The sequence below is a fragment of the Panthera pardus genome, unplaced genomic scaffold, assembly GCF_024362965.1.
Source record: "Panthera pardus isolate Hobbes unplaced genomic scaffold, ASM2436296v1 HiC_scaffold_25, whole genome shotgun sequence".
In the NCBI taxonomy this organism is placed as follows: Eukaryota; Metazoa; Chordata; class Mammalia; order Carnivora; family Felidae; genus Panthera; species Panthera pardus.
Window position 1 is genome coordinate 35083100 of NW_026526821.1, and position 22678 is coordinate 35105777.

The 22678-nt window shown below is 40.4% G+C and overlaps 1 protein-coding gene across 12 annotated transcripts in view; it reads left to right on the plus strand.

Annotated features, from left to right (window-relative positions):
* The window catches only part of PLCB4 (phospholipase C beta 4), a 420803-nt gene that overhangs the window by 144835 nt on the left and 253290 nt on the right, over positions 1-22678 (plus strand). For all 12 annotated transcript variants that reach the window (XM_053890434.1, XM_053890428.1, XM_053890431.1 and 9 more), the window contains one exon: positions 22429-22489. The gene's annotated coding sequence lies outside the window, so the exon portion shown is untranslated. The remainder of the gene's footprint in view (positions 1-22428; positions 22490-22678) is intronic.

Consider the following 22678-nt stretch of genomic DNA (forward strand, 5'->3'; position numbering starts at 1 on the left):
ACTTGGGAATCTGTTATTTTTTAAGACTTTATTTTTTTTAAGTAATCGCTACAGCCAACGTGGAGCTTGAATTTACAACCCCAAGATCATCAAGTCACATACTCTATCAACTGAGCCAGTGAGATGTCCTGGGAATCTGTTATTATTGATGAATTATTATTTGTAGATATTAGATATACACATGCAAACTTATAGAAGGAACATTTCTTCTGTAATGAGAAGATCATCTTCATTTGTAACTGTGTGAACTTACTTAATTGTTTGGCTTGTTGTTTTAGTTCCAAAAGGAATGTTGTATATTACAGACTTAAAGGTAGAAATATATGGTGCTGTGAAATCTGATCTTGAAGATTCACAATTTTAAAATCACAGTAAGCTCTCATGAACCATCCCCCCCTTAGAAAGGCTGAAATAATCAGGCAAAAAATGGATAGTACCAAGTCGATGAGGATACAGAGCAATTGGAATTCTCCTACATGCTGGTAGGAATTTATAATCATTCACCCACTTGGTGAGAAAAATTGGCTGTTTCTTACTCTGTTACACATATATTTAAATATGACCCAGCGATCCCACTCCCAAGTGAAATGAAAACTTTGTTCACACCAAAATTCGTATGCTAATATTTATGGTAGCTTTATTTGTAATTGTCAGAAACTAGAAACAGCCCAGACATGCTTCAGTTGGGGAATGAAAGAACAGACTGGTACATCCATACAATGAAATCCTACTCAGCAGTTAAGAGGAACAAGCTATCGATGGAAACCTCAACATTGATGGATCACAAAATGCATTATGCTATGTGAAAGGAATCAGACTCAGAAGACTACAGAATGTAGGATTCCATACACTAAAGGTGACATTATGAGAACAGAAAACAGATCCATGGTTTGGAGGAGGGGCTGACTACAAAGGGGCAACAGGAAAGAGTTTTGGGGGGTAACAACTGTTTTATGTCTTGATTGTGGGGTAGTCACATGACGATGCATTTGTCAAAACTCCTAGATCTATACACCAGAACAAGGGAATTTTAATGTATGTGACTAATAAGGATTTTTAAAAATTTCTATTGAGGTATCATGGGCACACAACATTAGTTTCAGGTATATAAGGTAATTATTCAATATTCATATATATTGCAAAATGATCACAATAAGTCAACATCTGTTATATAATTTTTTTCTTATGCGAACTTGTAAGATTTATTCTTAGCAACTTTCAAATATGTAATATAGTGTCAGCTATAGTCTCCATGCTGTACATTATATTACTATGACCTACTTATAATTGGAAGTTGGTACCTTTTGACTCCCTACACCCCTTCACCCATCCCTCATCCCTGCTTCTGGCAACCACCCATCTGTATCCATGAACTTAATTTTTTTTTATTTTTAGATTCCACCTAGAAGTAACATATTGTGGTATTTGTCTTTTTCTGACTTATTTAATATAGCATAATGCCTTCAGGGTCCATCCATGTTGTTGCAATTGGCAAGATTTCATTCTTTCTTGTGGCTGGATATTCTATTTTATATAAATACCACATTTTCTTTAGTCATCCCTGAATGGACACTTGTTTCTATAGCTTGGCTATTATAAATAATGATGCTTTGAACATGGGAGTGTATATATCTTTTTGAGTTAGTGTTTTTATTTTCTTCAGATAAATACGAAGCAGTGGAATTGCTGGATCGTATAGTAGTTACATTTCTTTTTTTTTGAGGAGCCACCATACTGTTATCTGTAGTGGCTGTACTGATTTATATTCCCACCAACAGAGAATGTAATCTTAGAGTTGAGTAGGATATTAGTTGTGGGCTTGTTCATACATGGCCTTTATTATGTTGAGGTATGTTTCCTCTGCACTCACTTTGAGAGTTTTTCCTTCTTTTTTGTTTTTTGAGAGAGAGCGTGCATGAGCCAGGGTGGGGGTAAGGGGAGAAAGAGAGAGAATCTTAAGCAGTCTCCATGCCTGGCGTGGGGCTTGATCTCCCAACCCTGAGATCATGACCTGAGCCGAAATCAAGAGTTGGACACTTAACCAATTGAGCCACCGAGTTGCCCCAGAGAATTTTTATCATAAATGGAAGTTATTTTTTGTCAAATGCTTTTTCTGCATCTATTGAGATCATCATAGGATTTATATCCTTCTTTCCGTTAACGTGGTATATCATGTTGATGAAATTGTGGGTACTGAAGCATCCTTGCATACCTGGAATAAATCCTACTGGATTGTGGTGTATGATCCTTATAATTTATTGCTGGATTCAGTTTGCTAATATTTTGAGGATTTTGCATCTGTGTTCATCAGGGCTAATGGTCTGTCATTTTCCTTTCTTATGGTGTCCATATCTGGTTTTGCTGTCAGGGTAATGTGGGGCTTACAATGACTTCAGAAGTGTTCCTCTTTTATTTATTTTTTTTGGAAGACTTTGAGGATTGGTATTTTTCTTTGAATATTAGGTAAATTCACCAATGAAGCTGTCTGGTCCTGGGCTTTTATTTGTAGGGAGTTTTAACATTACTAGTTCAATTTCTTTACCAGTAATTGGTCTGTTCAGATTTTCTATTTCATCCTGATTCAATCTTGGTAGGTTGTATGCTTCTAGGAATGTACCCATTTATCCTAAGTTGTCCAGTTTGTTAGTGTATAATTGTTTGTAGTCACCTTTTATGGTCCATAATATGCTATAGTATTAAGATATTAGTAGTGTCTCCACTTTCATTTCTGATTTTATTTGAGTCCTCTATTTTTTCTTGGAGAGTCTAGCTAAAGGTTTATCAGTTTTGTCGATCTTTTCAAAGAATCAGCTCTTTTTTTTTTTTTTCTGGTCTTTTCTATTGTCTTTTTAGTCTCTTTCATTTATTTCTGTGCTGATCGTTTTTTTTTTTCCTTCTAATTTTGGGGTTTTTTTTGTGTTTTTGTTTTGTTTTTATTTTTATTTTTTTGTTTCTAGTTCCTTCAGGTGTACAGTTAGGCTGTTTGAGATTTTTTTGTGCTTCCTGAGGAAGGCATTTATTTCTATGTACTTCGCTCTTAGCAATGCTTTTGCTGTATCCCATAAGCTTTGGTATGTTGTACTTTCATCTTTGTCTTAAGATATTTTTTATTTCACTTTGATTTCGTTTTTGACCTGTTGGTTGTTTGGTAACATGTGTTAGTCTCCACATATTTGTGAATTTTTTAGTTTCCTTGTGGTTAATTTCTAGTATCATACCATTATGGTGAAAAAAGATGCTTGATGGATTTTCAGTCTTCTTAAATTTCTTTTTTTTTTTTTTTTTTCAACGTTTTTTTATTTATTTTTGGGACAGAGAGAGACAGAGCATGAACGGGGGAGGGGCAGAGAGAGAGGGAGACACAGAATTGGAAACAGGCTCCAGGCTCCGAGCCATCAGCCCAGAGCCTGACGCGGGGCTCGAACTCACGGACCGCGAGATCGTGACCTGGCTGAAGTCGGATGCTTAACCGACTGCGCCACCCAGGTGCCCCTTAAATTTCTTATTACCTGTTTTGTAGCCTAACAAATGATCTGGTTTGTGAATGTTGATGGGCACTTGAGAAGAAAGGTGTACTCTGTTGCTTTTGGATGGAATATCCTGTATATATCTGTTAAGGCCATCTAGTCTCACATGTCATTTAAAGCTGATGTTTCCTTATTGATTTTCTATTTGGATTATCTGTCCATTAATGTGAGTGGGGTATTAAAGTCTCCTGTTATTTTATTGCACTGTTTTTCTTCCTTTATGTCTGTTAATATTTGCTTTATATTTTTAGGTGCTTCTGTATTAGGTACATAAATATTTACAAATGTTATATCTTCTTGGATTGACCCTTTTATCATTATGTAATGCCCTTATTACATAATGACATACATAATACATAATGACATTACATAATGTCTCTTCTTACAGTCTTTGTTTTAAAGTATATTTTGTCTGCTATAATTATGGTTACCCCAGCTTTCTTTTGGTTTCCATTTGCATGGAAATACCTTCATTTTCATTCTCTGTGTGCTCTTATATCTAAAGTGAGTCTCTTATAGGCAGCATATAGATGGGCCTTGTTTTTTATCCATTCAGTTACTCTGCCTTTTGATTGGAGAATTTAGTCTATTTATATTTAAAGTAATTATTGATAGGTGTGTACCTTTGTTAATTGTTGTTTGGCTGTTTTGTAGTTCCACTGTTCCATTTGTCTTTTGCTATCTTCCTTCATGGTTTGATGACTTTGTTAGTGGTGTGCATAGATTCCTTTCTTATTTTTTGTGTATCTACTATAGGTTTTGCTTGGTCATTACCTTGAGACTTACATGTAACAAGTTACATTTATAACAGTCTGTTTTAAGTTGGCAACACATTCTAAAGCTTACATTTGTACTCTCCCCTAGTCATGTTTGTTTTTGATATCACATTTTACAGTTTTTTATCTTGTGTATACCTCAGCTCATTATTGTATTTATAATTATTTTTACTACCTTTGTCTTTTAATCTTTATACTACCTTTATAAGTGATTAACCCACTGCCTTTGCTATATATTTCTTTTCTTGTGAGATTTAGACTTTGATATATGCTTGTTACTAATTAGTACCCTCTTTTCAGCTGGCAGAATTCCATTTAGCAACATTTGTAATGCTGATTTAGTGGTGAAGAACTTTTAAAAGAATTTTTTAACTTTTGCTTGTCTGGAAAACTCTCTCTCTCCTTCAAGTCTCAATGATAACTTTGTTGAGTAGAGTATGCTTAGGTGGTTTCTTCCAGCACTTTGAATATATTGTATCACTGTCTTCTGTCCTGCAACATTTCTTCAGAGAAATTCACTGATGAACTTATGGGGTTTCCCTTGTACAGAACAGGTTGTTTTCCTTTTGCTACTTTTAAGATTCTCTCCCTGTCTTTGACATTTTAATTATAATATATCTTGGTGATGGTCTCTTTAACTTTATCATATTTCGAATCTGTGGGCTTTCTGGGTCTGGATATCTGTTTTCTTACCAAAGTTGGGAGTTTTCAGTCTTCCTATTTCTTTAGTCTGTCTTATTTCTTCAAATAGGTTTTCTGCCCCTTTCTCTCTCCTCTTTCTGAGATGCCTGTAACGCAAATGTTGGCCTGTTCCAGAAGTCCCTTAAAGTCCCTTCTTTTTTTCCTGCTCACATTGGGTGACTTTCTCTGACCTGTCTTACTGATCCTTTCTTCTGCTTTTTCTTTTTTAATTTTTTTAAAAAATTTTAAGTTTATTTTTGAGAGAGAGCACATGAGCAGGGGAGGAGCAGAGAGAGAGGGAGACACAGAATCCAAAGCAGGCTTCATGCTCTGAACTGTCAGCACAGAGCCCAACATGGGGCTCGAACTCACAAACCATGAGATCATGACCTGAGTTGAAGTCAGATGCTTAACCAACTGAGCCACCCAGGCACCTCTCTGCTTTTTCTGATCTGCTATCGAACTACTTTAGTGTATTTTTCAGTGTAGTTAGTGTATTCTTCAGTTCTGTGGTTTGTGTTTGGAACTTTCTCATGTATTGTCTGTTATATTGTCAGTGTGTTTTATCTCCTTTTCTCCCCAGCTTGGTGAGCATCCTTAAGATTGTTACTTTGAATTCTTTACCAAGCAAATTACTTATCTCCACTTAATGAAGTTTTTTTTTTTTTTTCCCCCCGGAGGTTTTATGTTGTTCTTTTGTTGGGAACATAGTCCATTGCTGCTTCATTTTGCTTGACTCTCTGTGTTGGTTCTATACAGTAGATGATACAGCCACCTCTCCCATTCTTGAAGATTTGGTCTTGTGAACTTTATTGTTCAATCTTGCTTTAGTTCTTGGTGGTCTCTCAAATGTTTGTGATTGTCCAGGGAACCTATTTTATTTTTAATTGATGTCAGTAGTTGAGGGTGTGGCAAGAGCAGTCAGTGTCCCAAAGGAGAGAATGTCAGCACCTGAAACAGACCCTCAGGCCACAGCATTTTAAGGAATGCTGTGAAACTGTCAGCATAAGTCCTACTGGCCCCCAGAGCCAGGCAATTGGAAGGTGTACCTTGGGCATCAGTTGCAAAAATCAGGGCTCCAGATGTGTACATAAAACTCCTTTCTGGGAGGTACCAGAAAGCTGTAGTGAGGTGGAAGGAGAGTATCTAGAGATGGTGTCTCCTAGCCTGTGTTCCCTGAGAGTACTTCTGTAGCCTCTAGATATACGCCAAACATGAATCCTGCTGCTAAGGCTGGGGGTCCAGGACTAGCAAGTAGGCCTTTCACAGAGAGGCTGGGGGTATTGCAGTCTGTTTTCTGTGTGTTTCCCTGTGGGTGATTACCTGCTAAGAACGGTCTCTCTTATGGTTATTGCCCCGTGAGACCCAGAAACACGGGCCCCTCTGGCTACCAGAGCTAGGTGATCAAGGGGTATCCTCTGGGCAGCAGTTGTAAAAACCAGGGCACCAGGCTTAAAACTGGGGTACCAGGTATGTAATGTAAAAGAGCTCCCATCCTAGAGGTGCTGGTGCTCTGGAGCACGGCAGAGGGAGAGTGCAAGAATAGTGCCTGTCCTCCAAAACCTCAGGAAAGGTTGCAGTCACCCCTTAGATGTATGTTTTATTAGAAGCCTATCTGTCAGGCTGCAGCTATGATGGTAAGCTAATAGCCCTCTTTCACAGAAAGACTGAGCTCCTGGATCTGTTGTCCTTTGCTGTGCCCTGGGTGCAGTAGCTATTTAAGAACTCATTCTTTCTTGGGTTACAGCCCTGTGGGACCCGTGAATAGAAGCCTGTTGGTCACCAGAGCCAGGAGATCTAAAGGTGTCCCCTGGTAGCAGCTGCTGAAATCGGGGCACTAGACAAGGACATAAGCTCCTTTCTGGAAGGTACCAACGAACTGGAGCAAGGTAGAGAGAGATCACAAAGGTGGCATCCACCAGCCTGTGTTTGTGGGAGCACTTCTGTGGGCTCCTCTGAGTGCACCAGACCAGAAGCCTGACCCTCAAGCCGAGCTCCAGGACAAGCAGATAGGCCTCTTTGGCAGGAAGGTCGGACTGTGTTTTGGTCTGCTGTCTGTGCAGTGCCCCAGTACTAGTAGTCTGTAAAGAATGGTTTTTCTGATTGTTACATTCCCATGGGACTCATGTATGTAAGCCCCTCCACTGGCCTCCAGAGCCGGGCAATTGAGGGGCGTTCCCTGGGCAGCAGCTGCAAAAACCAGGTCACTAGACATGAAAACCGGGACATGAGATGTGTGTAGAAGCTCCCCTCTGGGTGCTACTGGCACTCTGTGTGCAGTGGAGATAGAGCATGAAGAGGACACTGACAGCTGCAGTGAGGCAGGGGGGGATTCCAAAGGCAGCACCTGCTAAAAAGGGGGAAAAGAATAAAGAGGAGAAAAAGGAAAACGTGCTGCAGAGAGAGATCATACAAGAAGGCCCCCATTGAACCATAAAGATGGGACTGGCCGGAAAGGAAACAAAACAAGTATGATGGTTTCTCTTGGCTTCAGCAAAGCAAAGCAAAGCAAAGTAGAGTGCTTTAAACTTAGGAAACGAGTCTCTGTCACGTGAAGTCTAGGTACTTTTCTATGGACTGCTTCTGTGCTGGGCCCTGGCGGGTGAGTTTGCAGTCTGCCCACAGGCCTTCTAAGAACTCTTCCTTAGTTCCTCATCCTCCTGGGGTTCTTGTGAGTATGAGCCCTATTCTCAAATCCAGAGGTATTGGCAGCTCATGTCTCAGGTGCTGGTCTTAAAAGTTGGGTTGCTTGATGTGGGGTACGAACCCTTTGCTGCAGGTTTTGGGTTCACCCCTGATTGTGCATTGCCACATTGGGGATGGAATGCATGACAAGGTTATATTTGGTTGTATTTCAGCCTGTCCTACCCGCTTCAGTATGGTCTTCCTCTCATGTGCCCAATGTTGAAGGGGTCACTCTGCCAGTTCTTAGGGTTTTTGTTTTGTTTTGTTTTGTTTTTTCAGAGGAAATTGTTCCATGTATAGCTGTAGAAATGATATCTATGGGAGGTAATGAGTTCAGGATCTTCCTATATCAACATCTTATACTAGAACTTGGAATTTTTTTTTGATTATTAAAACCAGTTATGGGTGGCTCAGTTGGTTAAGCGTCTCACTCTTGATTCCGGCTCAGCTCACGATCTCATGGTTTGTGGGATTGAGCTGCACTGACAGCATGGAGCCTGCTTAGGATTCCTCCCCCGCCCTCTCTCTGTCTCTCTCTGTCTCTCTCTCTCTCTCTCTCTGTCTCTGCCCATTCTTGTTCTCTCAAAATAAATAAATATTTAAAACGATAATTTCTGCCTCTGAACCCAGGCATTGATGAAGCCTGAATGTCCTAGGTGGGTGTGCACATCTAAGTCTTAGTAACTCATCTCATTTTACTTCAGGTGCTGTGGTTTTCTAGAGAGACTCTTTCCTGATTCAAGTGGTATTTGTAGCTTGATGGACTTTGATTCTTATGTCAAAAGTAGTAATGGCAGAAACCCTCCCCATAATCTCTTAGCAGCTGTTTCATATCCTCAGAGGGACCCTCCTGACACAGTTTGATAATACTATAAAAACTGGGATTTTGTGCCGAATATTAGAGGTGTAGATAAACTGTCTGCTTTAGTTTCCTCATAAAACCAAATAGACATGAACAGGAAACAGCATGGTATTGTCCATACAAATTACTCCTAAGTTGTGCATTTGGAGCCCTTCTATTGACTAGGGTACCCATCTTAGGGCTCTGGCATTGCAACTATATGTTCTGAGTCTTGGAGAGTTTGCAGAATTCAGTCTTATCAATAAAAACCAAGTTACTGCTGCACTGCTATATATCGGGTGTTAGTGGGCCAGCTCACAATGTGATTTCTCCTGAAACAGATGGTTGATCAGTTGTCTGTTGCCAAAAACTATGTGACAAACATAAATACCAGTCTGAAAATTCTGTCATTCGTAACAAGAGAACATCAAGCGTTGAGTGGTTCTTCTGAGCTGTACCATATTCTCTTTCCTATTCTCACTTGCTGACTGGAAGATACAGTTTATGTTTGTGAATAATATGAATATATAAAAGTTCTTCAGGTCTTGATTCTCTGTTGAAATCAGCTCAGTTGCCAGTTTTTAGATTATTTGGGGGCCTCTACCTTAGGTGTATCTGCTCCTCTACGGCTATCTCACGAATGCTATAAACCTAGATTGATATGAAATCACCTTCCTACCAACAGATTAGAAGTGAATCAGAACAGGGGTGCCTAGTGGCTCAGTTGGTTGAGTGTCCAACTCTTGATATTTGGCTCAGGTCATGATCCCAGGGTTGTGGGATCGAGTCCTACACTCAGTGGAGAGCCTAAGATTCTCTTTCTTCCTCTGCCCCTCTCCCCTGTTCATGTGCTCTCTTTCTCTCTCTCTCTCTCAAAAAAAAAAAAAAATAATAATAAAAGCAAATCGCAATGGATTAAAATGACATTTTTCTCCTTGGCATTACTCTAGAGCATCAGTTCTTGAGTTTCTGATGTTACTATTCTTGGTTTACTTTGCACAGGATTATTTTCTCTCATGGGTAGTTATTTGAGTATAGAAACGAGTGGGAAAGGACTGTAATTGAACGCCCACTCGGGACTGCAGGAATGTGATAGGCACTTTTCGTGTATTCTTCCATTTAACTTTACAACAGTGAGTGAGGTAGATAATTTTGCTGCTTTACAACCAGGGAACTAGGTCCAGGAGAGGTTAATTGTCTTGTATTCTCAAAGATCCGTTTCTCTCATTCCATAACCCGCTCTCTTTATACTCTCCAAGTCTCCATTTGGGAATAGTGTTTTCTCATTGCATTCCCACTTTCTGTAGTGGATGGAGATTGCACTGGTCTTTTGAGATTGAGCCCTGAGCTTTCTGTCAGACCTGGTCTGAGAACCAGGTCTGCACCTTGTTTTACTTTTCAGAGTCCCAAGAGATTTGGCCTAATTTTATGTATTTTACAAAGCTGCCATTACACACTTATCCCTTGTTTCTTTCTCCTCCGTGGCTACCTGTAAAAGAAGATTGAGTCTCACCGTTTCATGGCTCTGAAGAGCAAACCCACAAGACCTTCTCATTTTAATAATTTTAATCACCAAGGAGAAGTAAGAGAAAACAACAGAAAAAAAATCAGAGTTTCAAAAATAGTTAAAAGTCTTAGTTCTTGAGACTAGTCAATATACCATAGCTCTTGAAATTCTTCTTAGGCATTATTTTTTTTAATTTCTTTTTTTTAATGTTTATTTTTGAGAGACCGAGCATGAGCTCTGGGGGAGCATGAGGGGAAGAGAAAGAGAGGGAGACACAGAATCTGAAGCACACTCTAGGCTCTGAGATGTCAGTACAGAGCCCAACGTGGAGCTCAAAATCATGAACTGTGAGATCATGACCTGAGCTGAAGTTGAATGCTCAACCTACTGAGCAACCCAGGCGCCCCAGGCATTATTTCTTAGAAGCTACTAGATGTCTCTTTTACAGGGATTATTTTTGTTGTGGAACTGTGGTCCAAACCAGATTCAGGTTGGTACCACTGATGAAATTTTCTCTCCCAGTTAGGTCACGTTTCCAGTGATTGTTCAAGCACCAAGGGTTTCATTACAAACCGGCTATGTAAGAGACTTTCAGAAAGCAAAGATATTTCATGTTAGAATGTGCCACTTGACAGGACTGGGAAATGATATTAGGCTTAGTTTAAAGTATTTTTGCTGCCCAGGACTGGGCCCCATAGCCACATGTGTCCATTGAACACTTGAAATGTGGCTACTTTGAGTTGAAATGTGCCATCAGTGTGAATGACTCACTGGATTCCAAAGACTTAGAAGGGGGTGGGGGGTGGGGAATCTCCATTTTTATATTGATTACATGTACATGAATTTTGTAATTCTTAATTTTAAGCTTACTGTAGATTCATATGCAGTTATAAAATATAATACAGAGAGATCCCCTGTTCCCTTCACCCAGTTTTCCCCGTGGTACCATCTTTCGAAACTATAGTATAATAGCCCAACTGCGACATTGACATTCATGCAATTCACTAACCTTATTCAGATTTCATCATTTTATGCATGCATGTGTGTAATTCTTTGCAATTTAATCACCTGTGTAGATGCATATGACCAGTACCACAGTCAAAATACAGAATTGCGTTGAAAGGATTCCCTGTGCTAAGCTTCCGTAGCTATAGCAACCCGCCTCTCCCCCATTCTCCCCCCTACCCCCAATTCCTAGGAATCTCTAATCTGTTCTCCATCTGTGTACTTTTGTCATTTAAAGATTGTCATATAAAGGGAATCTCCTATAGTATGGAGCCTTTTGAGATTAGCTTTTCTCACTCAGCAAAATTCTCTTGAGATCCATCCAAGTTGTTGTTATCAGTTCTTTCCTTTTACTGCTGAGTAGTAGTCTTTGTTTCTTCTTACTTTTTAAATGTTGCTATTAGAAAGTTCAAAATTACACTTGTAACTCACCTTTGTGGCTTTCATTGTATTTCTATTAGCACTGATGTAAGTTCATGTTTGAAGTAATCAAAAAGCATATTTCTGTTGCATTTTCATTGAGTTTCAGGCATTCCTGTGTTAAATGGTGTATTTCGTTCTGCTGATTGTAAATCAGCTTATTTGGAAATAACCAAAAGGACAGTGCCTTTTGAAACAGACAGGGCACCTGGGTGGCTCAGTCAGTCAAGTGTCCTACTGCGGCTCAGGCCGTGATCTCCTGGTTCGTAAGTTCGAGCCCTGCATTGGGCTCTGTGCTGACAGCTCAGAGCCTGGAACCTGCCTCAAATTCTGTGTCTTCCTCTTCTCTCTGCCCCTCCCCACTCACACGGTCTCTTTCTGTCTTTTTCTCTCTTTTTCGCTCTGTCTCTGTTGCTCTCTCTCTCTCACTGTCTCTCTCTCTCTCTCTCTCTCTCTCTTTCTCTCTCTCTTTCTCTCTTTTTCTCTCTCTCTCTCTCAAAAATATTAAAATTTTTTTAATAAAAAATAAAATCATTTCAGGAGAGTGAAATCATCTCAGGGTCTCTCCCTTTCCCCTCCCCCAGTTTTTTGGGGGTTTTTTTTGGTCAGTTTTTCAGTAAGAAACCCTTTGTATTTCTGTCTATAAAAGAGACTTTTCATAAGGTTAGGCAGCAAGAAGGGGTGTCTTACAACTGCTGCCAACGCTATTCAGTACACTGGTTTGAGACTAATTAAATGGCTCCTATTTATCTGATATTTTCCCCCTAGAGAGATTCAGAAATATTTTTTTTTCAACTTAAGCTTCAAAAAGAAACCAGCTCAGTTAGCTTATAGTGGAGGGAAGAAGCAGGACACGGGGACACTTCAGAGCAGATTAGAACTGAGGTGACGGATAATACCATTTTCAATTAAATTGCCTGGGGAAATTAGGTAGGCAGAGAATAATTACCTGAGTTGGCATATATCCAGGTTTCTGAAACTAAGACCCTGCTCGAATGTTCTGAGGATCACTGATGACCACAGGCAGCCAGGGACCTTGAGGGCTGTCTGATCTCAAACATATTTAAATCTTCTGGCTGCAGTGCATGGCAATTTTAAGTCAAATTAGGTAGCATGAGAAACTCTATCAAATAAAACCTTGTAAAAAAAAAAAAAAAATCAAGACCCCCCCCCCCCCACCCCCAACAAGCCACACTGCAAAGCATCATATTAAAGGGAGGCTTCTCGGACAAAATTTCTATTTATACATAATATAGAAAATACATCTGTAAATATATTAAATATACTACAAATTAGAGATTACATGTAATTTTTGAATACTTATGCAGTCATAGTTAAACTTTTATTTTCGTAACTTCTGCTGTGTGACTACCACCAGGACACTGGAGCTGAGATGGGAACCATAGGCAAAACCTAGAGAGGGCTGAGTGAAGTATCATGGTAGTCTTTCCCTCGCGCAGAGGGCCCTGGCAAGGTGACAGCCCTTGGTCATGCCTTGCGAGAACCAGGAAAGAACGCTGAGTAAATGTCACCTGATTTGTGAGTTCATCCAACCTAGTTATGGAAATGAGCCTTGAATGTAACCATACCTTTAATGCAGAAGTCAAGATGCAGTATTGTGTTCCCCACCCCAGCTCTGCCTCCAGTGACCTATTATTGTGACTGCTAAGCATGGGTTTCTTGAGGTCCATGTCACTGGTAGCGCCTGGTGCCATGCTGCCCCTGCTTTGTCTGGGTTGGGTTGATGGAAGAGAAACGAGGTTGTTCAAGTATAGATTTTGTCTTTTCTCTTTACCTAGAGAAAAGCTCGCTTTGTTTTCTACAAAAGGAAATGGAGCCAGTGGTTTTTCTTTGCTTCTAGTGTTCGCTTTTGGTTTGTTCCTATCTTTTCATAATCTCTGAATTTCAGAATGCAGGTATAGGAAAATGGGTTCGGAAGGTATAAAAAAGGAACCAGTTACATTTTTCTTCCTCTCCGCCCCCCCCCCCCCCAATACAGCTATAAGGGGATAGCAGAATGCTTGGATTGTTTCATAGCCTTCCTTGAATAAGGTGGTTACTGGTACATGGGGGGGGGGGAGGGGGGGGCTTTATGCAAATTACAGAAACACACCCCTTGGCGAGGCTGCAGCCCCCATTTGCCCCCAGCCATGGCCATGAGCCAGATCTGAGTGCAGTGCATGTGTACTCAGCCTTCACCTGTGCTGTATGGTAGGTGCAGAAAGCACCCCTGTCTCCCAGCACTGGGAGCACAGATGGGTGCACAGCCAGATGCAGCTCTTAAGAGTAAGTGTACAGAGGGGCCTGGGCAGCTCAGTCGGTTGAGCATGCAACTTCCACTCAGGTAGTGATCTCACACCTTGTAGGTTTGAGCCCAGCCTCAGGCTCAGTGCTGACAGCTCAGAGCGTGGCGCCTGCTTCAGGTTCTGTGTTTCCCTTTCTCTCTGCCCCTCCCCTGCTTGTGCTCTGTCTCTGTCTCTCAAAAATAAACATTAAAAAAAAATTTTTTTAAGTGTACTAGGCCAGATCATCAGGGTTTGAAGTCCTGCTTCTGTGCTTCCTTGCCATGCACCCCTGGATAAACGATGTAACCACTTTGTGCCTCAGTTTTTTCTTCCGTAAAAAGTGTCTACCATAGGGTTTGGTGTGAGTTAATGACTTCATACACATAATGACACATACACATCCAGGTGAGTTAATACCTGGATGTAGTAATTTCTCAATAATTGGTAATTATTGCTATTGTTATTCTCCTAAATCGGTCAGTTTTGCTCTCTACCCTGTTTTTTTTTTTTTAATTTTTTTTTTTTAACATTTATTTATTTTTGAGACCGAGAGAGACAGAGCATGAACGGGGGAGGGTCAGAGAGAGGGAGACACAGAATCCGAAACAGGCTCCAGGCTCTGAGCTGTCAGCACAGAGCCTGACACGGGGCTCGAACTCACAGCCCTCACGGACCGCGAGATCATGACCTGAGCCGAAGTCGGCCGCTTAACCGACTGAGCCACCCAGGCGCCCCGCTCTCTAACCTGTTTTTAAAGGGATATTTCTTAAAAGCTGCTTTTTTCTGTAAAAAAAAAAAAAAAAAAAAAAATCTAATAGGCATTGTGCTTGTAGTTGTATGAAGCATCCTTTGAATTTTCTATATTCTTTCCCTGTAAATATTATTGTAGAAAATATAATATGTAGGAAATGTAATTTAACTTAAGCAATTTCAGCCCATGGCATGTGCTTGCTTTTCATCTTTGTTACCTCATCGTCCTACTCAAATGTTAATATTCTAGATGTTTAGTTTCATGATGGTTCAGTTTAACTGAAAGGGGAGAAACTTCTGCTCTGGATTTGGAATTTGGAGAGTACATGCATTCTTAGGTTGGCTAATGGGATCCTAAGAACGTTAACTACTCCCAGTGACCAAAGTGAGAGTTGTTAAAAACAACAACAACAACAAAAACCCATACTCTCCGGTTTTAACTTTCATGTATTCTCTCCACTGGCCAGTTAGCTTTTCTTGTCACATGACCTCAGTTCCCGTCCTGAGAAGAAAACCACATGCAGAAACAAATGCATGCTCACAGTTACTAGGTGTAGTAGGCAGAATTCGGGGATGGCCCCAAGGCGCCCATGCACTGGTATATGCACCCTGAATAATCTGTAGTACTAGGATTACATCACTCCCGTGATTCAGTTATGTTGCATAGTACAGTTGGCTTTAAGAGTGAGAGCTTATCCTTGGTGGGCTTGCCCTAATCAGGAAAGCCCTTATAAAGGACTGAAGAAGATTCAAAGAGAAGTATTCCACACAAGGAAGGTTCTCTGTCTCTGGCTTTGAAGATGGTGGGGGTGATGCGGCAAGGAGTATAGGTGGCATCTAGGACCTGACAGTGGCCCCCTGCTGATAGCAAGGAAACCCAAGTCCTCAGTCCTATGGCTCCAAGGAAGTAAAATTAGCCAACAACCTGACTGAGCTTGGAAACAGATTGTACCTCAGCCTCCAGAAAGGAAGCCTGGAAGACACCTTGATTTTAGCCTTGTGAGACACTGAGTGGAGAACCGAGCAACTGCGCCAGACTTCTGACCTTTAGGACTAAGAGCCAGTAAATGTGTGTTGTTTAAAGCCGTGAAGTTTGTGCCAGTTTGTAATGCGATCATAGAAAACCAATACATAGGGGAAACTAGGGGAAAGAATGTAGGTGGGTCATTGCAAAACCATTACCATTATTTAGGGGGCAAAAAATCCCCCAAACACCTCATGATCTCCTACAGAGAGCCCTCAGTTACACATTTTAAAGCTGATTAGCCACAGTAAATGACAGATACAGAAGCTCTAAGTTTCCTGGGCCAAGTTTAGAGCCGTTTCTCAAACTGGCAGTTGGAGACCCATTGAGGGGCAAAGGGATGGCTGAACTGCTCTCGGGCAGGATGTTTACTGAATAGTGGTACAGGGTGAATATGCAGAGCAGGGAGGCGGAATCCTCTTCACTCCATGCTTATAAATGTTGCTGACTACGTCTTTAATTTAGGGCTCACTAACTTGGAGAGGGTAAACAGGAAGGCATAGGAGAGGGGGCTGTCTGGGTGGCAGTGATGGGGCAGCTGGGGGGGCTGTGGGGAACTAGAAGGTGATCATTTAAACATGTATGTAGCCAGGTAAGGCCCATGGAAGCCTCTCCAGTATAGCCTGGTGGGGAGAGAGTACATGTCGGTTAGACAGAATCGGAGGGTGTGAACTCGGGACCTGGAGTTTTGTTTTTGTCCACTGGCCTGTCTTCAGAGCTGGGAACAGGGTCTGGCACACAGTGAGTGCTCCATAAATGTTTGTTGAGTGACTGAAGAGACAAACATATTAATACAATATGCAGAAATAGCAAATGTGATTGCATTGGTGAGAAATGCTTCTAAAATCCAGTTACTTTTAGTGTTGTGACATGGTACCACTCTGGGCTATCCTTTTGGCCTGCTGTTTACCTTTCTTAACCTACAGCTCCATTTGAGGACTGTTTTGGAAGTCATTAACTATGGAAGAAGACCAAACCAGTGTTGAGCACTTCTGGCTGGCTGGCACTGCCCCAGGTACCTGGTGTGTGTTTCTTCTCCTTTTATCCTGATTCAGACTTCCAAGGTGGGTCTTAGTATGACCTGCCTTTGACAGAGGGGGAGACGGTTTCAGAGAGGCAAGGTCCGTTGCTCAAGACCACATGGCCGGTAAAGGTTGCCCTCAGCTTTATCTGATTGTCAGGCCCCTGCCATTGCTTGCTACTCCGAGCGTGTTCTGGAACCAGCATTGGCATCACCTGACAGCCTGTTAGGGCTGTAGAATCTCTGGTCCCACCTTAGACCTATCCCAGACAGAATCTGCATTTCATTCAGATATGTGGGTGGTTTGTATCCATATGAATGTCTTGGAAAAGGCATTAAATGCCAGTCCTCCTGTGTTCAATATATAGATGTACAGAAACAGGCCTGGCGTTGTCACCCTCAAATACTGGGTTCTAAACTTGGGTTATTCATGGGCCACTTGTATGGATTTGGCCAAATTTTTCACCTGAATTTGTTACTCTTTTCCATATAAATGTATTTGCTTAAAAAGAAAATATAATTGGTAACAAACAAACCCTAAAACTATATGGCAATATAGTAATATTACTGTGGTAAATAGCTGTGCAACTGTATTTACAGTAATATACTTATGTTCGATAGAAAAATGACATTTTCTTTTTTTTTAATTTTTTTTTAACGTTTTTTTAATTTTTGAGACAGAGACAGAGCATGAACGGGGGAGGGTCAGAGAGAGGGAGACACAGAATCTGAAACAGGCTTCAGGCTCTGAGCTGTCAGCACAGAGCCCGACGCGGGGCTCGAACTCACAGACCGTGAGATCATGACCTGAGCCGAAGTCAGACGCTTAACCGACCAAGCCACCCAGGCGCCCTGAAAAATGACATTTTCCATAAAGAGAAGATAAGTCTTAATATATGTGCAGTTGTACATTAGCTCTCCGTGTACCATTGTAAGTTAACTGTATTTTACATGTAAGCTACGCCATTAATAATAAACTGTAATCTATTGTAAGATATTTCTCTATGGACCCTTAATGGCAATGTGTTTCATGTTATGACACACTGCTGTGATAGATTGTAAAAAATGGCCACAAAGTCTTCCCTTCCCTGCACCTATGCCCTTGTTATGTGCAGTGTCCCACTAATGGGTGAGACTTTCTCCATCCTTTATAGCTGGGCTTGACCGTGTGACTAGCTTTGCCCAAAGCCACGTTAGTGCATATGACACAGCAGAGGCTAGCATGTTGGGTTCTGACCTCTTGCCATTCTTGCAAACTTGAGATCACTATGTGAACCAAAATAGTTACATGTTTTAAGCAACAAAGGTTTGAGGTGGTTTGTGATGCTATACACTTGCTGACGTGAGTATTCTCAAACGCTGTTTACAAAACAATTTCCGTGTTCGAGAGCAGATCAAAGAGCAATGAATCTGTTTTGGTTCAGTCTTGCCAAGTTATTCTTCATTTGGAAACAAAATCCTGATATTGAATGTCTCAGAAAGGGCATTAAATGCCAGTCCTTCTGTGTTCAATATATAGATGTACAAAAACAGGCCTGGCATTGTCACCCTCAAATACTTGCACATTTTTATCCCCATCTACTGAGAAATCAAAACTTGACCCTCGGCTACAGCGTCCCTGTTGCTTTGAAATAAGACTCTAATGCTAATAAGTCTAAATGCTGTGGCCTGTCGTTACTGGTGGTTTGCAGTAAGATGTTGGTGCTTTGTTACGGTTTGGAAGTAGTTCCGTGCATGTGCTTCTCTTTGGTGAGAGTGAAATGCAATTGTGTTTCCCATCACAAGGTATCCGTGGAGAACTGTGATAGCAAATCTTGTAGAAGTGTAAATATTCACCACTTACTGGGTTTCCTTGAGCAGTGTGAAGAAGTGTTCTGTCGTTTTTGAAAGAAGCCAACGAGTATTCATGGGATGGGTAGACTCACTGAAATGCAGTCTTTAAAAAGAAAGCTTTAATGAAATACAATTTACGTACCATAAAGTCCACCCATTAAAATGTACGATTGGATTTTTTTTTTTTTTTTGTATATTTAGAGTTGTGCAACCACTGCCATGGTGTAACGTAAGAACACTAGGATTGCTTGTGTCCAGGAGCATTGACTGTCTTCCCTGCCCCTTCAGTCCTACACAACCGCCAATCTGTCTTCTATGGATTTGCCTAGAATAGGATATTTCATATACACAGAATCCTACAACATGTGGTATTTTGTAACTGGCTTCTCTCATTTAGTATAATGCTTTCTAAAGTTTGTCCATGATATGTATGTATGATATATATGTATGTATGATATGTATCCCTGTTGCATTCTTTTACTGCTGAATAACATTCTGTTGTATTCCATCTGCATTTTGTGTATCCATTGATCAGTAAATGGGCTTTGGGATTGTTTCTACTTTTTGGCCATTATGGATAATGCTGCTATGAAAAAGTACATGTAATCTTTTTATATGGACATATGTTTTTATTACTCTTGGGTACCGGCCTAGGGTGGAGTTACTGGGCCATATGGTAATTTTATGTTTAACCATTTGAAGAACTGCTAGACTACTTTCAAAAGTGGCTACACCATTTTATTCCCGCAAGTAATGTACAAGCATTCTGATTTTTCCAAATTCTCATTAACGCTTGTAATCTGTCTTCCAATTATAATTATCCTAGTGGGGGTGAAGTAATAGCTTATTGTGGTTTTTAACTTGGATTTTTCTGATGATTTGTCGATTTGTGTATCTTTTTTTGAGAAATATCTATTTAGATCACTTACCGTTTCTAAATTGAGTTTTTTTGTCTTTTTATTGTTGATTTGAAATAGTTCTTAACATACTCTGGATACAAGTCCTGTATTAGATAAGTGATTTGCAAAAATCTTTTTCCATTGTGTGGGTTGTCTTTTCACTTTTTTGAGAGTGATCTTTTAAGCACAAAATTTTTTAATTTGATGAAGTCAAATATTTTCTTTCATTGTTTGTGCTTTTGGTCCCAGATCTATGAAACTGTTGCCTAACCCAAGGTCACAAAGATTTATTCCTGTATTATATTTACTCCTTAGTTTTATAGTTTGGGTTCTGATATTTACATGTGTGATCCATTTTGAGCTGATTTTTGTGTATAATGTGAGGTAGGGATCCACCTTCATTCCTTTGCATGTAGATGTCCAGTTGTCCCAGCACCATTTGTTGAGTCGATTCTTTCCACATGGAATAATGCTGCCACCCTTATTGAATGAAAACCAGCTTTTGTTTACCAGCACCAATAGGTTTCTAATATTTGGGAATTTTGTCTATTTATTAGGTTTCTTTCTGTGTTACAGAAGAATAGACCAAAAGCATATGCAAAGACACACATAAACACAGACATCCAGAGACTTCTACACACACAGTCTCTCTTTTACAAAGAACTCATTTGTACTCTTTAACACCTGGAGTAATGTTAGAATGAAAAAGGCGGTAAGTTGAGGCCTTGATTCATATATGACTGCGACACTAAGTCAGTTATAAAAGTTCATCTGCCATATGCCAATAGCTAGTTCATGACAAACTGTTTAGACCATTTCACTCCTTTGTGGTTAAGTATTTCATCACTGACTTCCTCAAATGTTGCAGTATCCTAGCCACGCACAGAATTAGAAAGGTGTATGGAACGATGGGTTGTCCCTAGGGAATTAGAGAAGGCAGAGGAAAAACACATCTTGTCTTTAAGTCTTTTGTTACAGAAGGACTTGGGTGGCAAGTAGTTTCTCAAAATTAGGAGCATGGTACAGCAGGGTCCTTAATCAATGAGTGTTTCTGGAACTCTGCTTTGTTTCATAGTCCCAAGAGGCATAACATAGTTATGTAGTTGAAGTTCCTGGCTATCGGCAGGCCACCCAATTATTCACCTGTTCAATGAAGATTTCCTGAGCACACTAATATGCTAGACACTGAGCAAGGTGCTAGGGATAGCTGTGATGGTTTTCAATACTTTCTTACAATACTTCATTACAAATATAAATTTAATATGAAAACAGGGTGCATGCCATGGAGGAGGCAGTTCCATAGAGGCTAAATATGTGTCAAGGTGCCTGGGGTTGAATGCCAGCTCTGTGTGATTTCTGAAGAGTCATTTCTGAGTTTTCTCTTCTATAAAATGTGAATAATCACAGTATATACATTTTAGAGTGTTTATGTGGATTATATATGATACAATTCATGCCTAGAGCCTGGGTCAGAGTAAATATTTGCTAAATCAATAAACAAATGCACATGATACTAGATATTCTCTATTTATGTATTTTTAAAATGGAATATTTTGTTCTTCTAGAAAATTTGGGATGAATTGGATTGTTTTTCACTTTCAATTATAAAAGTAACAGGTTTCGTGGTAAAATAGCACACAATGGTAAAATGTTAGGTTAAAATGCAAAGGTCCTTTTTTTTTTTTTTCCTCTTATGTCCTTCAGCACCAGTTCTGGGACAGCTACACTCAAATTTCTTGTTATCCCTCCAGATACATTCTCTGCATCTAATAGGATTTACACATAGGTTAGCGAGGTTTGTTTTAACACATTGGGGTCATAGTACACATATTACTCAACTACTTGAGTTTTTGAAAATTAATACTGTGACCTGATTTTTTTAAATCTGTACATATAGATCCAACTGTTTTTTTTTTTTAATGTGTTTGTATTTTTAGTTTTGAGGGGGGGGGCGGGGGGTGTAGATACAGAGGATCTGAAGTGGACTCTGTGCTGACAGCAACAAGCCCGATATGGGACTTGATCTTCTGAACCCTGAGATCATGACCTGAACCAAAGTTGGGCGTCCAACCAACTCAGCCACCCAGGTGTCCTGCTTCTTTCTTTTTAATGGCATATAGTCTTGCATCATGGATGAACCATCCTACCTAGAACCTTACTGTAGACATCTCTATACATCGACGATGACTTTCTCAATAATGCAGTTCACGTTTTACAGACGTCATTTTCCCATGTTTCAATTGCCAATTTTCTTTAAAAAAATTTTTTTAATGTTTATTTTTGAGAGGCAGAGACAGGGAATGAGTGGGGAGGGGCAGAGAGAGAGGGAGAGACAGAGCATGAGTCAGGGAGGGGGCAGGGAGAGGGAGACAGAGAATCTAAACCAGGCGCCAGGCTCCAAGCTCTCTGCATAGAGCCCAACGCAGGGTTTGAACTCATGAACCACAAGATCATGACCTGAGCTGAAGTCGGATGCTTAACTGACTGAGCCACCCAGGTGCCCCTCAATTGCCAAATTTTCCACCTCTGCTCCTCCCAAATGCGAATGGATTTGCTTTTAACTTCTGTGTACTTCTGATACCACCTGGAACTTCCCACCCCTCCCAACCCCACCTTGGAAAGATCTCAAAATCTAAATTTCCACCAAACCAGAAATCTAATGTCAAGTCCAGAATCTACATCACCAACTTGTTAACAAAGACAACAAAAAACATGTAGCAAAAATACACTTTTTGTAGAAAGATGCAAATCCGTTATAAATCTTAGGTGTTCAGCACTGTTCTTCATCGAAGTGGCAAACTTTTTCTTACAGTTCATCTAAGGACGTTTGACTGTTAATCAGGAAAAGATTTATATTCTAAAAGATCTTAGATGGTCTTGTTCAACTGTTCCTTAATTATCACGGTAAGAGGTTGAACAGTAGATCAGCACAGCGAAGAGGATCTATAAACCCTGTAGGCTGGCGTAGCGGTAACATTTCTGATTTGATGACTGTGTGTCTTTGTTCATTTGGAAAGTAATGTCACTAATGTATTAATGTGCCTTTCTGATGTGTGTGTGTGTTTTTAATATTATAGATTCTGATTTTGAAGTGCACAAAGCTGTTCCTTACATGAGAATCCTAAAGGTTCCTCTCATTGATTTTTCACTGCTCTGTGTCTGCTTGCTTCACAGAGGACGGCGCTGTGAGTTCAACTAAGTGGACATCACTTGCAGTCCCTTCCACATCTGCCTGGTGAGTATTCTGCATGCTGTGGTAGAGTTTCTAGTTGTGCGGTTCTAGAACTTAGCATCTGTAAGGTGAATCCCCCTTCATTTATACCGATGTCCACCCTGAAGTGCCCCTCAAAACTGATTGACAGCTACTTTCCTTCGTGCAACGGAGCATCAGTCCCCTGGAATTTTCCAGATTCCAGTTCATTCA